Source organism: Pavona decussata, unplaced genomic scaffold (assembly GCF_977016875.1).
Source record: "Pavona decussata unplaced genomic scaffold, jaPavDecu1.1 SCAFFOLD_141, whole genome shotgun sequence".
Taxonomy (NCBI): Eukaryota; Metazoa; Cnidaria; class Anthozoa; order Scleractinia; family Agariciidae; genus Pavona; species Pavona decussata.
The window spans coordinates 1,267,005-1,284,650 of NW_028145554.1; the positions used below are offsets into that span (position 1 = coordinate 1,267,005).

Below are 17,646 nucleotides of genomic sequence, written 5' to 3' on the forward strand. Positions count from 1 at the left end.
AGAACTATTGTTTGTCCCACGCTTGGCTTTATCAACGGAGTTAATAATAAAGGTAAATAGGCCACGGTAAAGAGACTCGTGTGCCAACGCCTCCAGCAGTAGCAACATTCTTTTCTACCCCCGAACGCAGCACACAGTTTCCTTTCCTTTCCTTGTTCTTTATCAAGTCATTCAGGCGCTTCTTTCATATCAGCCTTCGCTTCTTAAATTCCGTTAAACATATTTGAGTATTTTGGGCCATACCTGTGGGCTCTAAGACCCTAAGTTTCTTAATTACTCGCAGTCTTTCGTTTTAAATCAATCAATTCATTGTGAGCATAAATTGGTTTCCACTTGGTTCATTAATTGCATTAGATTTTAGTACATTTCCTATGGTTTTCGGTTGTAGAGAGTCGCATCCGAACAGTGGGTCAGGTAAGATGGTATGTCAGGCTTGTAGGCTTTCGATAGGGAAAAGAGGGAAAATGACCTACAATGGAGCTACGTTGTTTTTCCATTTATTCCAGTTACATGTACTCTGGTCTTAAGGATAGTGTCCTTGATTTAGCCTTTTCTTCTTCATAAGACCGCTGAGTTTACAAAATAACCACTGTCTGAAGGATTTAGCAGGGTGGATACAAGTAGCTAGGGAAAGGGAATTACTGACTGACCACTTGATTAACATTGTTGCCTTAGCTAACAACAGTATTGTAAGGAGACGGAAATAGTCTCCCTCGAAATATCAAATAAGGTAGCAGTAATGCTAAAGCCTCCGGTAAACGATTAAACATTCCGTTCAATATCTTATTTGTCACATAAAACATTCGGTGGCTAAACGGGGCAAACAATTTAGTCATGATCACATACTTTTAAAATGGATAAAAATCTCTATTCCTCCCAAGAAGATGTATGACCTTCTCACTGCCGTGGGGGCACTGAATAGAGGCACATTTCAGTTATAGTACCGATTCCGGTGTAAACGAGTTGCGCAACTGTGTGTCATGAGCATTCGCCAGCAAAGCTAGTAGATGTCTTTCGAGCGCACTGAACAGCTAACTTGCATACATGACAAAGAGAAGACTGCCAAGAGAGGAACCTTGTGGCACACCATAATTAAAATCTATGTGTTCTAGATGTGTAGTGCTGATCAGCTTCACGCCTGGATGTACAAAGATAATAGCAACCACCGACTGTGTAAAACATCGTTTTCTCAGAAGGTCCAAAACATGATCCTTGTGAACATGCTGCTTTCATGTACTGGGAAGCTAGTCTCCTTCGCTATCGTTGTTAGTGTCGTCCTTGTGTGACGACTCTGAGAAGACTGAGAACGGCTGCGCAGGATAACAACTGGGAAGCAGGTAGCCAAATGAATTTTGGGAAACCAATATCACTTGATAAGAAAGCTTCAGGCTTATTTGTCAGTGTACCATCAATTAGGGACTCACTCGTATTGACCGTTGCAATCAATTGCGAAGATCTCCAAATATGCCACAACCACCACGAAAACCGCCAAGTAGATTTTGTTGCAGTTTATTAGGTTAGTCAACAAAACATGAGAACTTTTAATCTTAGTGTGCTGCATGTGAGTATATTGAGTTGTCAAAAAATCCCATATTCCGCCTAAAAAAAAGGTAAATAATTTATTTGCGGTGCATAAAAAATTGCACGAAAGTATTGCATATTCCAGTGAACGGGTCTTAATGAGTGCTTAATAGAAAGTTCATAGAAAGGAAAAGAATCTTCCTTCAGACGTGACCCGAATTGGTTTTTTCCAGGAAGCGTATATCATTGGAAGGAGCGCCACGTCTCTTCATTCGTTCTTTTATAGCTTTGCTTTTAACCACTTAAGATCGAAACGCCCTGCCGGACTTTTGGGCGGCAATTCCTCGAAAAAGATGCCCTTAATCGGCATTACACCGAATGCTTAATGTAGCCCCATTTATTCCCCATGATATGTTTCGCAGATATTTAAAAACTATCCTCCCTTCTAATAAGATTAAATTTAGAGATACAGTACTTTCGCTTATTTTTATAGTCAACTGTATCCTCCCGTCGCAATTGAAATAATTGAATGGTTTTATTCAGAGAGACTGCGTGATTTTTATCGTTGTGTTACTGGAAATCATACCGGGAATAACTCTGCAATAACGTCATGACCCCGCTGAACTGGTCTGGCTCCTTGGCTTTGAATTATTCGATCTGTTCGTAAGAGCGTAGTTTCTTCGCTGTGAACTCTCCCAATTTCCACCGTTTCAACTTTCGAGTACTACCTAGAAGTTGATTTCGATTTACCGCTCGAAAAACGTTTGTTTTCTTTCTGAAAACGGCAGATCCGGAGTCTTAAATTCAGACATGTGGCCGCCATTGAACAAAAACAACTTTTCCAAATGATGATTTTCTTTGACGTCACACAAGTAGAGATGAGTGGGTCCTCTCCCTCGTGATATACGCGCGGATAATGGAGTTTGATTAAGGCGCTTTTGTTCAAGACAATCAAAACAATAGATCCCTTCCGGGAGAGGGAAGAATTTAATCTAGTTTTAATAAATAAATCAAATGATGATTTGACGTCACACAGGAAGGGATAAGTGGGTGCCCTCTCTCGTGATATGTGCCTGAAAAATAGATTTTGATTGGGCCGCTTCTGTTGAAGACAATCAGAACAATATATCCTTACTAGGGGAGGACAGAGTTTAATGCAAAAATTAATGTGCACATTTGTGGCTACGATGAAGAAAAAAAAAAGATACCCGACCCAAACCTAGACACGGCCTGCCCTGCGGGCATTCCGTGTAACAATTCTTAGGGAGATCTAAACACTTCTAGTTTGAAAGATATACCATGGTACTTTTGTTATCTTGGAGATTAAAATGAGAAAGATGTTTTGATCACTGAGATAACAATGCTCGGAAAACTCCTCACATGCGGAATTTGATTCTTTGACCTCCTCTTTTCCGTTTCAGAAGGACCAAGAATTCCACCACTGTTAGGCGGATATCTGCAGACTCTTAATTATTCTTAATATGCCTGTGTCACGTACCGAAAATATCCTTTAATTTAATCACCAGGCTAAAAAGACATAATATCCCATTTCTTTTATTGCATGCTCATATGTCATTTGTATACAAGATGCTTGTTATATGATGTGAGAATAGTTTAATGTTCTAGCTCCCACAAGTCTCATATAACTCAGGGACAGATCATCGGGACAAGTAATCGGAGGATCATTGGTTCGACTCCGTTCGGAGATCTCGGATTATTTTCCTGATAAATGCATACTTCTCACTTCCTGATTATAAGAAAAGTATTTTAATGCAACAGGTTTCTGAATGGTTTCAAGAGTTTTGCCAGTAGTGAGTTAACGTTGTTTCAAATGTCAGTTCTTATTAAAATTCTAAACAACTTTCCAGTTTTCGTTTACAAACTTGAGGCTCCTTCTCAAACAACACCAGCCTTACGAGTTTTGTTTACAGACAAAGAAGAAGAGTTATACTTACAGCCACTTTAGCTGGGTATTGTTGTCAAAAACTCCTTTGGGAAGTTTCTTCAGCTGGTTATAATTCAGCCACCTACCAACAAATAATCATACCCTGATGGTGACTATCATTTGACCTATATTTGCTTAGAAAGCGTGGTATGTTAGGGGTTAGGTCATATTTGAGGATAAGTTTTCCTACAATTAAGCAGTTAAAGGGAACAGAGTACCTAAGTAACATTTATACCAGCGTTTCTATCTTATTCATATCTCTTTCACTTATCATATGTTAACGTTTCAGTTTTTCCTGACATAGACGGTTTCAGAGAAAATGTATGGTAAGACCGCAAATTCAAAGCAATATAATGACTTAGAGACGCCGTGAACAAACTTGCAGTTCAATTGCCTCGCACCAACTTTCTCATAGACAGCTCTTGCTCTACTACCCCGGTCCTTTGGAACAGCTTACCCTTCGAATGCGGAAAGCAGAATCACTAAATGATTTCTGTCATCAGCTATACTTTTGTACCCTTTTTTCATTCTGTAAAGTAGCCTTTTCGAGGTAGTTTTCAACCTTGGAGTAAATTTTTAAGATTGATTTTATCAATTTTAATCTGCACTGACTAATTTACTGTGTTTTATAAACTACTATCAGTCCGATATTTACTCCATTTGATGTCAATTATACCTAGGTGCATGTCTGACTCACTACTACTTCCATACCTTTAACCACATAGTTTCCAAACGATCTAATACATTCTTTTAGCATATATGACTAGAAGTCTCTTAAAGAGAGCAGTCCAAGGAAACAATTCTTATGATATTTCTCCGTTGGCAAAAGAACTGGTTTTCTGCTTAACTCAAATTTAACTCTCCAGAATCTCTTGGGGGGTTCAAATGATCGTTTGGAGATGACGTGGAAATCAAGTTAGTTATGGCTTTTTCTTGTGTCAATGAACTTCCTAGAACTTTTTATCATCTCAAGAACACTTTAAGTTTCAGTAATGCTGTTTCGCAACCGTAGCCACAACAAGTAGCTAACATCTATACTCCAGGATAATTTGACGGCGCAGGTGTTCAAAAACTTTGTTGAACGTTTTTACTTCTGTGATGGGCCTATAGTTGCTTGTTTTTTTTTTGTTTTTTTTTTGTTTGTTTGTTTGTTTGTTTTTTTTTATAAAAGAAAGAAATCAAAGGAACCAATTCTTTGTACTTTTCTTTTTGATAACAAACGTATTTTTGATTAACTCAAATTTTATAACCCACACCGAAAACTATTGGGTGACTTAAAGTAGCGTTCGGAGACTCCGTGGAACTCAAGTAACTAAGGATTTGCTATTTATACTCAAAGAGGAACTACGGTTTTAGGTAGATCTGTTGGGTCGATGAACGTATGTACACCAAATGCCAGGTAATTTCCAGGATTTTTTGGAAAGTTTGATCTTAGTTGTAATAAACGTTTTTCGGCACAGTACACTAAATTTTATATGAGTTTATACTGAGTATAAAATCAGCCACAAAATTAATGAACATCTCAGTAAATTTATTAACAATTATTCCACGAGCGCGCGTTAGTTTGAGATGATAGATAGGCAACGAGGCGTGAAGCGCCGAGTTCCCTTCGATTATCCCATATCCAACAAGCGAGAGTGGAATAACTGTTTTTTGAAAAAAAAAAAAAAAATCAGTCGACTAATATTTAACAATTAGATTATGAGCTCGAGATTTGTATCGTGTGATAGCTAATGAGGGCGCAGCTAATTGTTTTAGTATAAATCTTTAAAACTTAACGAGTAAATTGTCCAAATCCTCCTCACAGACACTTCGAAAACGCGAAGAAGCGGGCTGAATTTTGTTGACAACCCCTACTCACTATCTGTCACAGAATAGATTGCGGGTAGCGTAGCCAATCAGAGGACGGCATTCGTAATACAACGCTGGTAGATTTATACTAATGCTAGATAGATCTTCCTGATTTCGTTAGAACAACCAGAAGACAATTTAATCGTAGCTTCTTCTTGGGCGTGAATAATTAAGAGCATTTGAGGGCCTAGCCTTAAGCTATGAGGGATCTCTCCATAATTTATTTTTGCTTCTGTAATAGAGGCATTTTCGCAAATGGTTATAAACAGCAGAACCGAGAAAGGTCTCTGACGACTCATAGTTCTACCTCAGTCGGTAGCAGACAGTAAACAAATATCCATCTCCTAGCTCAATATTAAAAAACTGACAAACGGAAATACAGCCTTCAACACGGGAAACCGGACAAACTGCGTGTTCTCGTTCCAAAGCAAACGGACTAGGTATATCGCCCCGTGAAGTCAAAAACTTAGAATTTAGACACTATTTCTAGCAATTTACCGTCCATTTGTTTTCGAAGCAGAGGTTCTCTTTAAGACATGTCCACGAACCGCAAGCTTGACAAAAATTAGTATCGGTCATTTGGATATAAACATGCTTGGAAATAACGTCGGGCAGATTTCCCAAGGTCTTGAAACCAGGAAATAAGGGACAGTTAAACTGAGTCCCGGATACTAACAGACACATCGGAATGCAAAGAGGTCCCATTAAAGACAACGCGGAAGCCATTTTCGAGAATGTCTGGAAAGGAAAAACAGTACTGAATTCAAGCCCTTCCGGCTTAATAGTATTTGGTCAACAGCAAGTCTAGAGTCTAGAGTCGCCCACCAGAATTGCCTTGGACGAATAACCGATATCCGGGACAAGGAGCGTTAAAACACAGTGGAAATTGCGATAAAAAATGAAGCGAAGAAGAGGCCAAATACAATCATACGCATAGGAAGGCCATGTTAAGCAAGTGGTGGTAACTATAACTTGTCAACACCCTTTAAAATGGTGGTAGTGTCTTTCGCAACTTTAGGGCGGACAGGGTCTCCCTACAGTCCTAGAAAAAGGCCTGGAAGCAGCAGATCATCTAAGAAGGAATCCGCCCCGGCCATTATCTCATCTTGTGCGGCTGCGTACTCGTCTACTTCCAGGTGGCTCTCATTTCGTGCAAGACGAACCAAAGATTGTAATAACTCAATTGCTTCATATCTATCCAACATCAAGTATCGCAGCCGGATGACTTGTGTGCAGACGCAACGCCGTAAGCTCTTGAACGTATTCAGCTGTTCCAAAGATTCAATCTTGTGTTAAATCACCTTAAATCGCCTTAACACGAGCAGAGCAACAGCCCATAAAGGAAAGCTGACAGTGGCAAATACGGGATAGTAAAAAGCATTCTTTTAGTACGTTTTTTTTTTTGTTTTGTCGTTATTTATTTGATGCGCCACCTTTAACTAGCCAGCAACATAGAGCTGTCTTCTAAGGCGATTCGCTACTAAACAGCGGAAGTAAATATTCACGGGACGCTATAGAAAAATACTCTGCAATACTTTAATTGTGTTCTTCGGAGGTATACCCTCATGATCCGTCAACCGTGATCTGAGCCGAGCGGCTTTCTCCGGAGGAACACCAGATAAAATTACCCCGCGGCACTGAGCTCTCGGCCTAAGCTGTCTTCACCAGTAGAATTCCTTAATAACTCGTAAACATCGTCTCGCATTTCAAGCAGCCTTACGGGTGGCACAATACTTAAAACTAACGTGCAGCATAAGGCTGCCTGAACCGAGGACGCAACGAAAATGCGAAAGAAGATTCTCCCTCGGCTCCTCCTTCATTGGTGGTATACTAAAGAACAAACCCTTGCAATGTTAAATTGCCTTCATCGATGGTATCCACATAAACCCATTACATAATTCGAAATCGAAAGTCATCTCTGGTGTAATACCACATAAACTACCGAGTGGTACCTAAACGCATTCACCGGAGGTATCCCAAAATAGGTACATGTCAAATATAAAGTAATTTCAACGGTTTCTAACTGCCCGGCGATCGGCACGCCAAAGTGGTGGAAAATTATGAATACAAAAGATAAAAACTTGAGCAGTCTACGGATATCATGCCAAATGAAAAATTCTCTCAATATGTAGAGCCAAGTGAACGGAAATAACCCCAACATGTCGAGTGAACCAAAATAACAGGGCCAGATAAGCGATAAACAAGCCACTGACAAGAAAGCCGCAACTGCAATAAAACAAACTGGAAAAAACTATGCCACGGACAGCGCGGAATGCTCCAGCGAAGAAAAGAGGAACACCACGTCATGCACGCACAGAATAGAAGGTGCTAGAACCGGACGACATAACAGCAAGACTATGCAAAACTACGCGGCACCAAGAATAAAGAAAACTAAACCTCTACGAGTGAAAAGAGACTAACTTAAGAAATACGCGAACTTAAGCTCGAAAGCAAGAACTAGCGGTTGACTAAGAAACATAAACCAGAATAAGCCCTAAGTGACTAAATTAAAAAATTACGGAAGTTGTCAGTGGAGTGCCTCATCCACCGCTCCAACGAGTACTTGGCCGGCTCTGGTTCCAATGTTGGTTGACAAGCACTGGCACTCTATAATGAAGTTGACTGCCGTCCCGGAGTACCGGTTAGGTGACCACGTTTCAGGTGGAGCGACCAAATTTATACACGAGGAGCGCAAGGCATTACGACAAGCATGTGCGACCACGGGGGAATTTGAGATTACTAAAATTTATGCTACGAGTTAATTAATTATGCAGTGAGAACAGCCCGTATACCGAAGCTGGTTGAATTGCAATTCAAACTTGCGTAGACGAACGTCATTTAAAAAAATAACTAAGCAACGAGGGAATTGAAAACGACTGAACTCCTGCCAAGTAGAACCAAAGAAACGAAGCATACACAGTTTGTGTACAAACAGCCTGAGTATCAGGCTTTTGGTTAGTGTAGAAAGTAACCCTTTTATCCATTTTATTTATCCTTTCTCGCTGGCCTTTAGTTTTTAGAGATCTTCGCTTCTAAAATGCTGGAGCTAAGACTTTTGACCTGTTTGAGTATGTTGGGCAATACCAGTGCTCCTGAGTTCTTAGTTGAATGTGTTCGTTAGGTTACTCTCTTAAAACGAGTAGGAAAAGAGTTTCAGTTTTCTAAGTCATGGCCGCTGTCTTTCGCTTTAATTAAATGAATTAAGAATTGTGAACATAAAATGGTTTTCCATTTGGTACAGTTATTACATTGGCGCCATTAATGACATGTCCTATGGTTTTCGGTTTAGAGATTCGCAAGTCTAGTTGTGGAAAGTAGCTCGCCTTGGGTACTATTTTTCTCACGATGCACGACTCTGACAGCTGTTTCCTGAATTCTCTTGAGTTTGGACGCACCCAATGGCTTAATATCCTGCCAGACTACCGAGCAATAGGTCAGGTAGGCTTGAGATAGGGAATCACTGCCTGTCCATATGATTAAACATTGTCTCTGATAACAAGAATATTGAAGGAGAAAAATATAGTCTCCCTCAACATATCAAATAAGATAGCTGAAACTCGAAAGAGTCGGCTAAAGAATCAGTAATTTCCTTCTTTCTTAGGGTGCGTTCGATTGACACTATTCTGGAATAAGAATAATAGGAATAAACCCGAACAACCGTTCGATTGAGACGCTATTCCAATTCCGGAATACATGGAATGTATTCCAAACATTCTGCTCCAGAGAGCAGAATACTTGGAATAATCCGGAATAATGACGTCATGCTTCGCGGTTTTTTTCAAATCAACAAACAAAATGGCTTCCGCTGCGTGCGAGCAAAACGAAATTTTACTCAAAAAAGGATACTCCTGGAGTCGGGAAGAGACCCTTCTCCTCATTTCCTTGTACGAAGAAAAGAAAGAAATGTTCCAAAATGTTAACTACAAGAAGAAACAAGTCTGGGAAGTGATTGCGGCGATAATGCAAGCGGAGAGTGTCGAGAGTGGTCGAAATATTTCGCCGCGGGCTGACCAGTGCGAAGGCAAATGGCTGCGAAACTCTGACAAATTATAATTGGGAACAACAGTTTCCGCATAACCTTCGATGCGAACCGCTTTACGCCGCTCTGAAAACAAGTTAGTTGCATAAAACAGGGGCAGAAACTCTTCTAAGACATCTTCTTCCTCTTGTACAGATTCCTCCTCGAGAAATTCTTCAACAAAAGTTGCAAAACCTGCAACAATGACCTTCAATGTCGCCGCCATGTTGCTGTTCACGATGCTACGGAAATTTGTATTTTCCTTCGGAAAACCGCTGTCTGCGTGTTATGTCGCGGGCATTATTCCAGAAGCGGAATAATCGTTTTATTGACGAAAGGATGGAATGGCTATTCTGGAATAATGCGGAATGTATTCTTATTCCGGAATAGGGTCATTCGAACGCACCGTTAATTGGGTCAAACGTGGAAGTTCACATAAACTTAATTCGTGTTAATTAATTGAATTGTGTCCGGCTCATGTAAGGTACGGGGTTTGATCTAATTAATTTCGGCTGATTATATTTGAACCGTTGTTCATGAAGAAAGCCTGAAGATTAACTCTGGGTCAAACGCCCATCTTCACATGAACCTAACGTTATAAATTTCTTTAATGTGGTTCGGAATAAAACAGTGCTAGTCCTGGGCTGAAAAATGACGCAACTTCGAATTTCGGTTTTCGCTTAATTCAAAACAGAACTAGACCAAAAATCAAACACGAAAAACGTTTCCCTTTTTTCTGTCTATATCTATAAAGATGGCTTCCCCGAGTTCTACGTTCAGTATGGGGATTGAGATAAGTGTTTACATCGATATTAATATACCCACGACTCATTTTGTATAGAAGGGTTAATTGGGTCATAGCTCTCCTTAGCTTCAGGCTAGTCCATCCTAGATCATGAAGCATTCCGGTACCACTGGCTGTAGGGTGAGAGTTTTTGGTACAGAGCCGAGCTGCTTTTCTCTGGATCTTCTCAAGCTTAACGATGTCTTTTTGAAGATATGGGACACTAGCGGCACAGGCATATTCCAGCTTCCGACGGACTATGGCTGTATAGGGAGTTGTCTTAACGCTCTTTGAACAATTCCAAAGGTTCCGTTTAATAATACCCAATACTTTACTTGGTTTCGCGGATACGGTTGTAACGTGTTTGGACCATTTCAAATCATTACTCATTTCTGATTACTTGTCTTTCAAGAAATGCGGTGACTAAAGGAACTTTTTTTTGTGACACGAAATGCTGGATCAAAATGTTTTACCTAGATCAAACATGGAAAAAACATTTAAATGCAAAGTTGAGAGAGGCGGCTAAACAGTGTAACAATTTCTTCCAACATGTGTCGGACGTAGATTTCAATGTTCTGATGTGTCATTTAGCCGCATTTAACAAACCACACAAAATAACGTGTGTCATTTGATTCAGTGAATAAAGGTAAAGAGATGAAGGACTATTTTAATACCAAGGATTTTTCTATATCTGTAAGTTGAGAGTTAAAGTTGTTTCAAATGTCAGTTGTTAGCAAAAGTGAAGACTATTTTCCAGTTTACAATTAAACATTGTTCCATCGAAATGTGGATACACATGGGAAATTTTTAGATGGCAAGAAAAACGTAACAGTTCTCTTAGAGGAAACCAAGCGTCTCAAGGTCAGTCTTAGAGACCAACAAGAAGAGTTATACTTACAGTCTAATCAGCTGGGTATTCTTATCGAAAACTCCTTTGGGCAGTTCTTTCAGTTTGTTGTTACCCAGCCACCTACCAAAAAATAATCATACTCCGATAGTGACTATCACGTGACATATATATTTCATATTTAGTTAAATGTTTAGGATACTATTACTTATCGAGAGTCATTAGAATAAATAATTGATCATCTTTTAAATTGTATGCTCGATCCTTGTCTTGAAGATTAAAAGGTTGCCAAAGACATTTTTAACAAAGATCCCTTTGATAATGCAAACATTTTCTGTTGATAGTAATCCTTATTTAGTTTCCCGCACATGATCTAACCAAACATCTTTCAGTTGCTTTGGTTAGTCAATATATTTCCATTTTTGTTTGGTTCTAAAGCACCACCGATGAGTTTCTACTGTTATCCTATCTGAATATCATATTTTGCTATGTTGTATCTTGCACTCACTTTCCTATTTAAGTAAATTATTTAGAAATGGCGGGGACTTTTACTCCTGATTTAATAAAAGTGAGCAATTGCTCTCGCCTTCTGTACGTGGCTTAAGCGAGAGTTAGATTAAACTATTCTCAGCAGCAAGGTAATTCACATATCAGTGATAATTTACGTTGTATTGTCAGCCATATCTTTTTCTGTATTTCATATCGTAGGATTCATCGAATTTTCTGACCATGCCTTGAAAAGCGGTGAATGTCGTACTGGAACTGCACATTCAATCATTCCATGTCGATCATTCCCACTCATTTTATCGAGGGAATTGGCCTTTGTTATTAAATATCGTTTGGACAACAATCTCGTGTTAATACTTTAACTTTCAGCCGACACAAGATTCTGTACACGAAATTCCCACTACGTATAGCAAAAAAACAAATGTCATCTACGACTATGAGCTTTAGGCCCGGTTTAAACGTCACATTTCACATGTACCGAATTTAATGCATATTTGGGTCGACTCAAATTCTTAAATTCAACATTTGATTTTCACGTCAAATTTAAAGAGTGGCATTTAATTCATAACAGAGCTTTTGTAAGTTTCGTTCCCAGGCCTTTTTTGTTTCGAGTATTTTCCCGCACTATTTCAAACATGGCGGATAATTGAAGCTTTTCGCATTGCCTTCACTCAAATATTCCACAGCTCATTCGTGTCAACAGAAGAAGAAGACTCGTTATACAACTGGCGTTAAACTACGTTCTAGCAAGAAAAGACTGCTTCTGGGGGTTTCTCTTGTTTTGCTCAGTGTTGCTACACTAGGTACGAAACATTACACGTGTCCCCAGATGTCGTCTTCGATCTTGTCGTCGATTAAGCCAATATACTGAGCATTTCATTCAAAATGGAATAGCGCATTTTGAACATGTGTATTTGGTGGGAGAAAAACAGATCGAGCTGCACATCGCATCCGATTCCGCCATTTTTTTTTCTCCCGAACCGGGCATGGCATTTAAGAAGAAAAGTAGAATTGCGGGTAAAACACAATTTGAAACAATTAAGAGCCATTGTCAGAGAAAACCGGGCGGTGCCAAAAGATTGGGGTCAGCCGATTTCCTTTATTTTTTCAGTATTAAGAACCAAGCTGATAAGATTAACTTTGGTGACATTAACAAGATTTCCCGGCTTTTCACTATCGAGATTGACCACCCCCCTTGTTTTTGGCCAAGGGAAGCCCTAAAAACCACCAAAAACAATGGCAATTTCTCGGGTCTAAAACAATTTTTCCTTAAAGAATTAGTGCACAGATTTTTTTCTGAAGCTAAAGTACCTTAAAATAAACGTTTTGGATGCATAAAATCAAGTTTTTAGTGTAACGGTAATTTTGCCCAAGGGTTTTAATCCGGGTATGTTGCGTGACTGTAACAGGACAGCGAATTTCGGCGATTTTCTAAGCCTATTTTCTTGAAAGTGCGGCGTTTATTTTTTATTTAATTACAGATTTAAACAGTCTGTACCCTCCTAAATCAAAAACAAAAGTTTATTGATTGGCACAAGAAACTCTTTTCACGCGAATTTTGTTGGAAAATGTCAAAGATTGCTCTTACAGCTAACTGCTCGCTGAAGTTTAAATAGCTGCAATACTGCATTATAAAGGTACTAATCCATTTTAAATGAGTATTTTATATTCCACTTAGGTTTGAATAAAGGGAAAATAACTATAAATTACTATTGCTTTAACGTATCAAGAAATGGTCCATTGTAGTGAGTCAAAAGCCTTTTGTTGTTTATTGCGCTTTGGGAATTGTTCCGAGACTCGGCGAAGATTAATTTCAAATCGTCACAAAATTGTCGGCGTGTCATATTAGCGACACTAGGGGAGAGGGGTTTGGAAAGTTGCGGAAGGTTTACTATTATTGTTATTGACCCCAAGCAAGAAACTTGGAAATGCTAAATTATTTTATACGATTTTGGATCAGTTGATAATAGCGCGCAGCACAACGCCGTAAAACAGTGAAGCTTTTATCGATGGTTTCACTTCAGGTCAAGAGTTGTGAATTTCAAAACTAACTTGTTACTCGTAAAAAAAAGGAAAGGAAAGAAAAGGCTTCGTTTATGAAAACTCGCGCTTTGGATTGGAAAAATCGTCCGATTAGACCGTTTGATTGAAAAGGATCGTGGCTCTTAAAAAAGAGGTGTTAGTTTAAAACCATCACGTTTTCACTCGCGACGCGACGCTTTCGCCAAATATGCAAATTTCGAACTCGTGCAGTCATCGGCTATTTTTGAATTTCCCTCGTGAATTTCGCTATTGTAATAACAACGAGTTTGAATTTCCCTCCTGAATTAATAAGCCTTTGTTTGGCGCTAAAGCTATTGTTTCAAAATCTCCTTTTATGGCCGTATTTGCGACGCTAAACAAAGAGCATTGTCTTTGAATTTGATCAGCTTTTCTTGATACAACGTAAGGGTTATACAAGACTGCCATCATGCACGCAAAGGTCTCAATTACTTGGTGCGTCGATGATTATTGTCTGGCCTATGCGAGTTAGCCAACAGGACGATGCATGTGCTGTCCTATCTAGTGATAAAATCATCACGAGTTTTGTATATATCACATCATCCAACAGAAATTCTCAAAGTTTTCGCTTTGTATGCAAAGTTTGTTACATACCCTGCGAGGAGATGCTACATTTTGTCTGTGTGACCTGTCGTGCGAAAAGTAGCCTCTACCGACAACCGTTCAAATCCGTCCAGAAATCTGGACGAATAAATTTTAAAAAACGGGTTTTTTCCTTTTCTTGACCGGTTTCGAGCATTGCGTGAGTCTTGCTTAGCAGATCAGAGTTGTCGCAATTATTTTTATTCCCACGAAACTCGCGCCATTTGACGACAGACGTGACAATTAATTTTGCTTGCGAATGGCGTGACGAATTTCGCGCATGCACAATAGAAAATTGAACGGTTGTCGGCAGAGGCTACTTCTCGCACGACAGCTCCCACAACGAAAATGTAGCCTCTGCTCGCAGGATATTTGTTACGTCGATCACTACTGACAAAGCCCAACAATGTATTTTATAAAATGCGAAAGAAGAATACGTAGTGCAAAATTCAGTTATTTCCGACATGAGCACAACTTGGCGTAGGCATCAAGTGGTTCAGTAAAAGTACGTTTTCTTGAGTTGCTACCATTTGTTCGCAGACTTAATGCTCTGCATACTTCTTTCAACTGTGCTAACTTCAGCGAACTGAGCTTTCCAGCACGCGAAAGTTCACAAACGTTTACTGCTTCTACTTTAATAGGGTGACTGATATTTTGTTCAATGTCTCTGTAAACCTCCTGGCGTATGGCTTGAATGTAGTCTTCTGATTCAAGGGCTATGAGGTCTTCGTCTGTTACTTCTTGTTCCTCCTCCTGGCTCTCTATTTCATCAGCTTGTCTTTGGCGCTGCAACGCTGACATCCTTGCGAAAAAGTTACTAATTTGTTGAGCGGTTCTCCATTCGTCTGGTTTAAATTGTAACGTTCCACTGCTATCTCTAATACTCTTCATCTCTCTAGCCACGTGAATTGGATCAGCCTTTTTCCCTCCCGCTACTCCTTGGTTAAATTTCTGAACAAGAAAGGCTTTTACTTTCTCTTCCATCCTGTTGGTCCGCTTAGTTGATTTAAGCGCCGCCATCCTTTATTACGGCGTTCTCTAGCACTAGAAGGCCCGGCTTCTTCAAATGCAATTCGCTGTCTATCTCCGCTAGCCACATGCATCTCTCCGACTCGGTCAGCCCACTTCTTTCGTGCCGCATCGTACACAGACTCACAATCTAGATCTGACGCACGTACATGCTTCCCTGCGTCCATGTGAGCTTCCGCTTCTTCTCGAGTCTTGAACGTTAGCACGCATGTACTTTCACTGCATGAGAATATTTCTCCTCGTGGACTGGAAGCATGGCTAACTGAGCCAAGATTGTTGCTACGTGGACCCCACTCCTTTAGGACTTTCAATCCAGTTTCTTCCTGTGGTACAACTTCAAGCTGACTGTATGATAAGAATCTGCCGGGTCCAACGTTGAATGCACGCCAAGCGCGTATTCCGTTTTCCTCAAACGAAAAGTTGTTAAGAAGGCTGATACCTGGTATCTTGTTGGCGGTGATTTCTTTATTAGTGTCCACTTTGACAACTGCCGCCCTGACTCCTTTTACTCCTCCATGCGACTCTAGTGCTGTCTTCATGTCTTCCGCAGTGATGACATTGTGTTTTTCATTGACCCATCGTCGTAGGTGTGCCTTCATAGGAGCGGTCTTTCGGTCACAGATGTCTTTTCCGGACTGTGGCTCTGAAAAGTCGTAACGCAGAATTGTCATGCTGGTTCGTTGACCAATGAACGGAAGACTGAGCAAAAGAGGTCCACTATGGTAGCAACCTGCGTTATCGGATCTCAGGAAAACATTTTCAATCTCCGGTGATTCTTTCTTGATGGTATTTAAAAGATGCTCTATTATAGAGGCTACAGCAAAGCTGTTCTGCGTGCAGTTATCGAACAGATGGACAAAACATTCCACTTGGAAGTTTTCAGTATGCTTAGTGATAACAGCACTCACATGCCAGCTTCGTCCTCGTTTTCCGAAGAAATCACTCATTCGTTCCCGATAACGTTGTGGGAGGGATTTCATGGCCCAATCCATAACGATTAAACATGAAGCTGAATCAACATGTACAAGAGCAAATTGCTTTCCTTCTTCTTGATTTACTGCGCGGAGCAAATGCGCCTTCCATTCCTGGATAGATGCCAAACAGAGTTTGTAGTCGTGGCTTAACCGCCATCTGTGCTCCTCCGGCATCTCAACACGGTTGATCTCGGATTCAATTTCCTTCAAAACTGTCTCTAATGATTCGCATTGCTCGCAGTCAGTTTCATGTTCGTGCTGACATATGCTTTGCAGGTTGGAGTCACTTGTATCACCTAGGGCATGTGCAGTGCAGTGATCAACACAAGTTTCCTCTCTGCCAACATGGGACTTAAACTCAGTCTTGAGGTATCTCTTTGCCTCCTTGATTTTTTGTTCTGTATCCTTTTCCGATCCATAGTCTCCAAGCGTCTTAAGCACGTCAGTGACATTCTCTATGGCCTCCGTCCCTTCTGCTGTAGTGTTGTCGAGTCCCTGCAAAGGTTTTTGCGTTGAGGCACCACACACCTCTATTATTCTGTAGAGTGAACGCTGTCCTGCTGGTTCAAAATTCTGCTCTTTGCAGTAAACTGAGTATTGCTCAATTATTCTTGACGGTATCATAGTCCTTATAACTGCCGGAATGATAATGCTTCCTCCCGTATCGAGCTTAAGCACTTTTGTGCCAAATGCTACGTCCTGCAGCATCTCAGGTCTTGCGATGTAATCGATAAAATGATCAATTTGAACGGGTGAGATTCGGGAACGGAAAATTGGCTCTTGCAGAACAGGCAGACCTTCACCAACTTTGGTAGCATGCTGTCGAGCTTCATCTATTGGCCATTTTGAAAGTGTTGGTATCATGCTCATCAACTGGGACCTGCTAAAATCATTGGCAAAGAGAGAGAGTATCTGTCGTTTTGTTTGCCACGACTCGGCATGGTTATATGACTTGATCAGAACGTCGATTAGCCCAGATTTCGGATCAAAACTTCTACGTCTAGTGGCACCAGCAGAATCCTTATTTACTAATCTTTCCTGTTCAAAGGTGACAGAATAGGTGAAATTCTTCCTCCAGATAAACTGCTAATGGTATTGTTCAGTAGCTGCCTTCTCTGTTGCTGTTCCTCTACTTCGTCGGACCAGATACTGATTTCTTCTTCTGGGATACTTTGTTGGGATGATTGTGATGATGATGAAACCATCTCTTGTTCTGCATTAGACGTTACCAGAACCCCCTGATCTTCATTCTGCTGCTGCAGTTCAAATGCATCTTCATCACCAGCCATTTGAGACTGTCAGTGCAATAAAAGGGATATTAACTTCATTTCCATAATTTTTCTGTTACGTTGTTACCGAGAATGGAGCCAACGAAAAGGGAGTTACAGGAGTCCTTAACGAGTAAAAACCACTAAAAGTTGCAAACAGACTAAAAATTAAACCTGAAACCGAATTTTTGATTTGTTGTCATCCAAAAATTTTGCGACCATGGCAACATGACGTGACGTAACGACTTCTTCTCTCTAT

The 17,646-nt window shown here is 40.3% G+C and overlaps 1 pseudogene; it reads right to left on the reverse strand.

Annotated features, from left to right (window-relative positions):
- Positions 1-13,968: 13,968 nt before the first annotated feature.
- LOC146466762 (uncharacterized) lies at positions 13,969-17,163 on the reverse strand (annotated as a pseudogene).
- Positions 17,164-17,646: the final 483 nt, after the last annotated feature.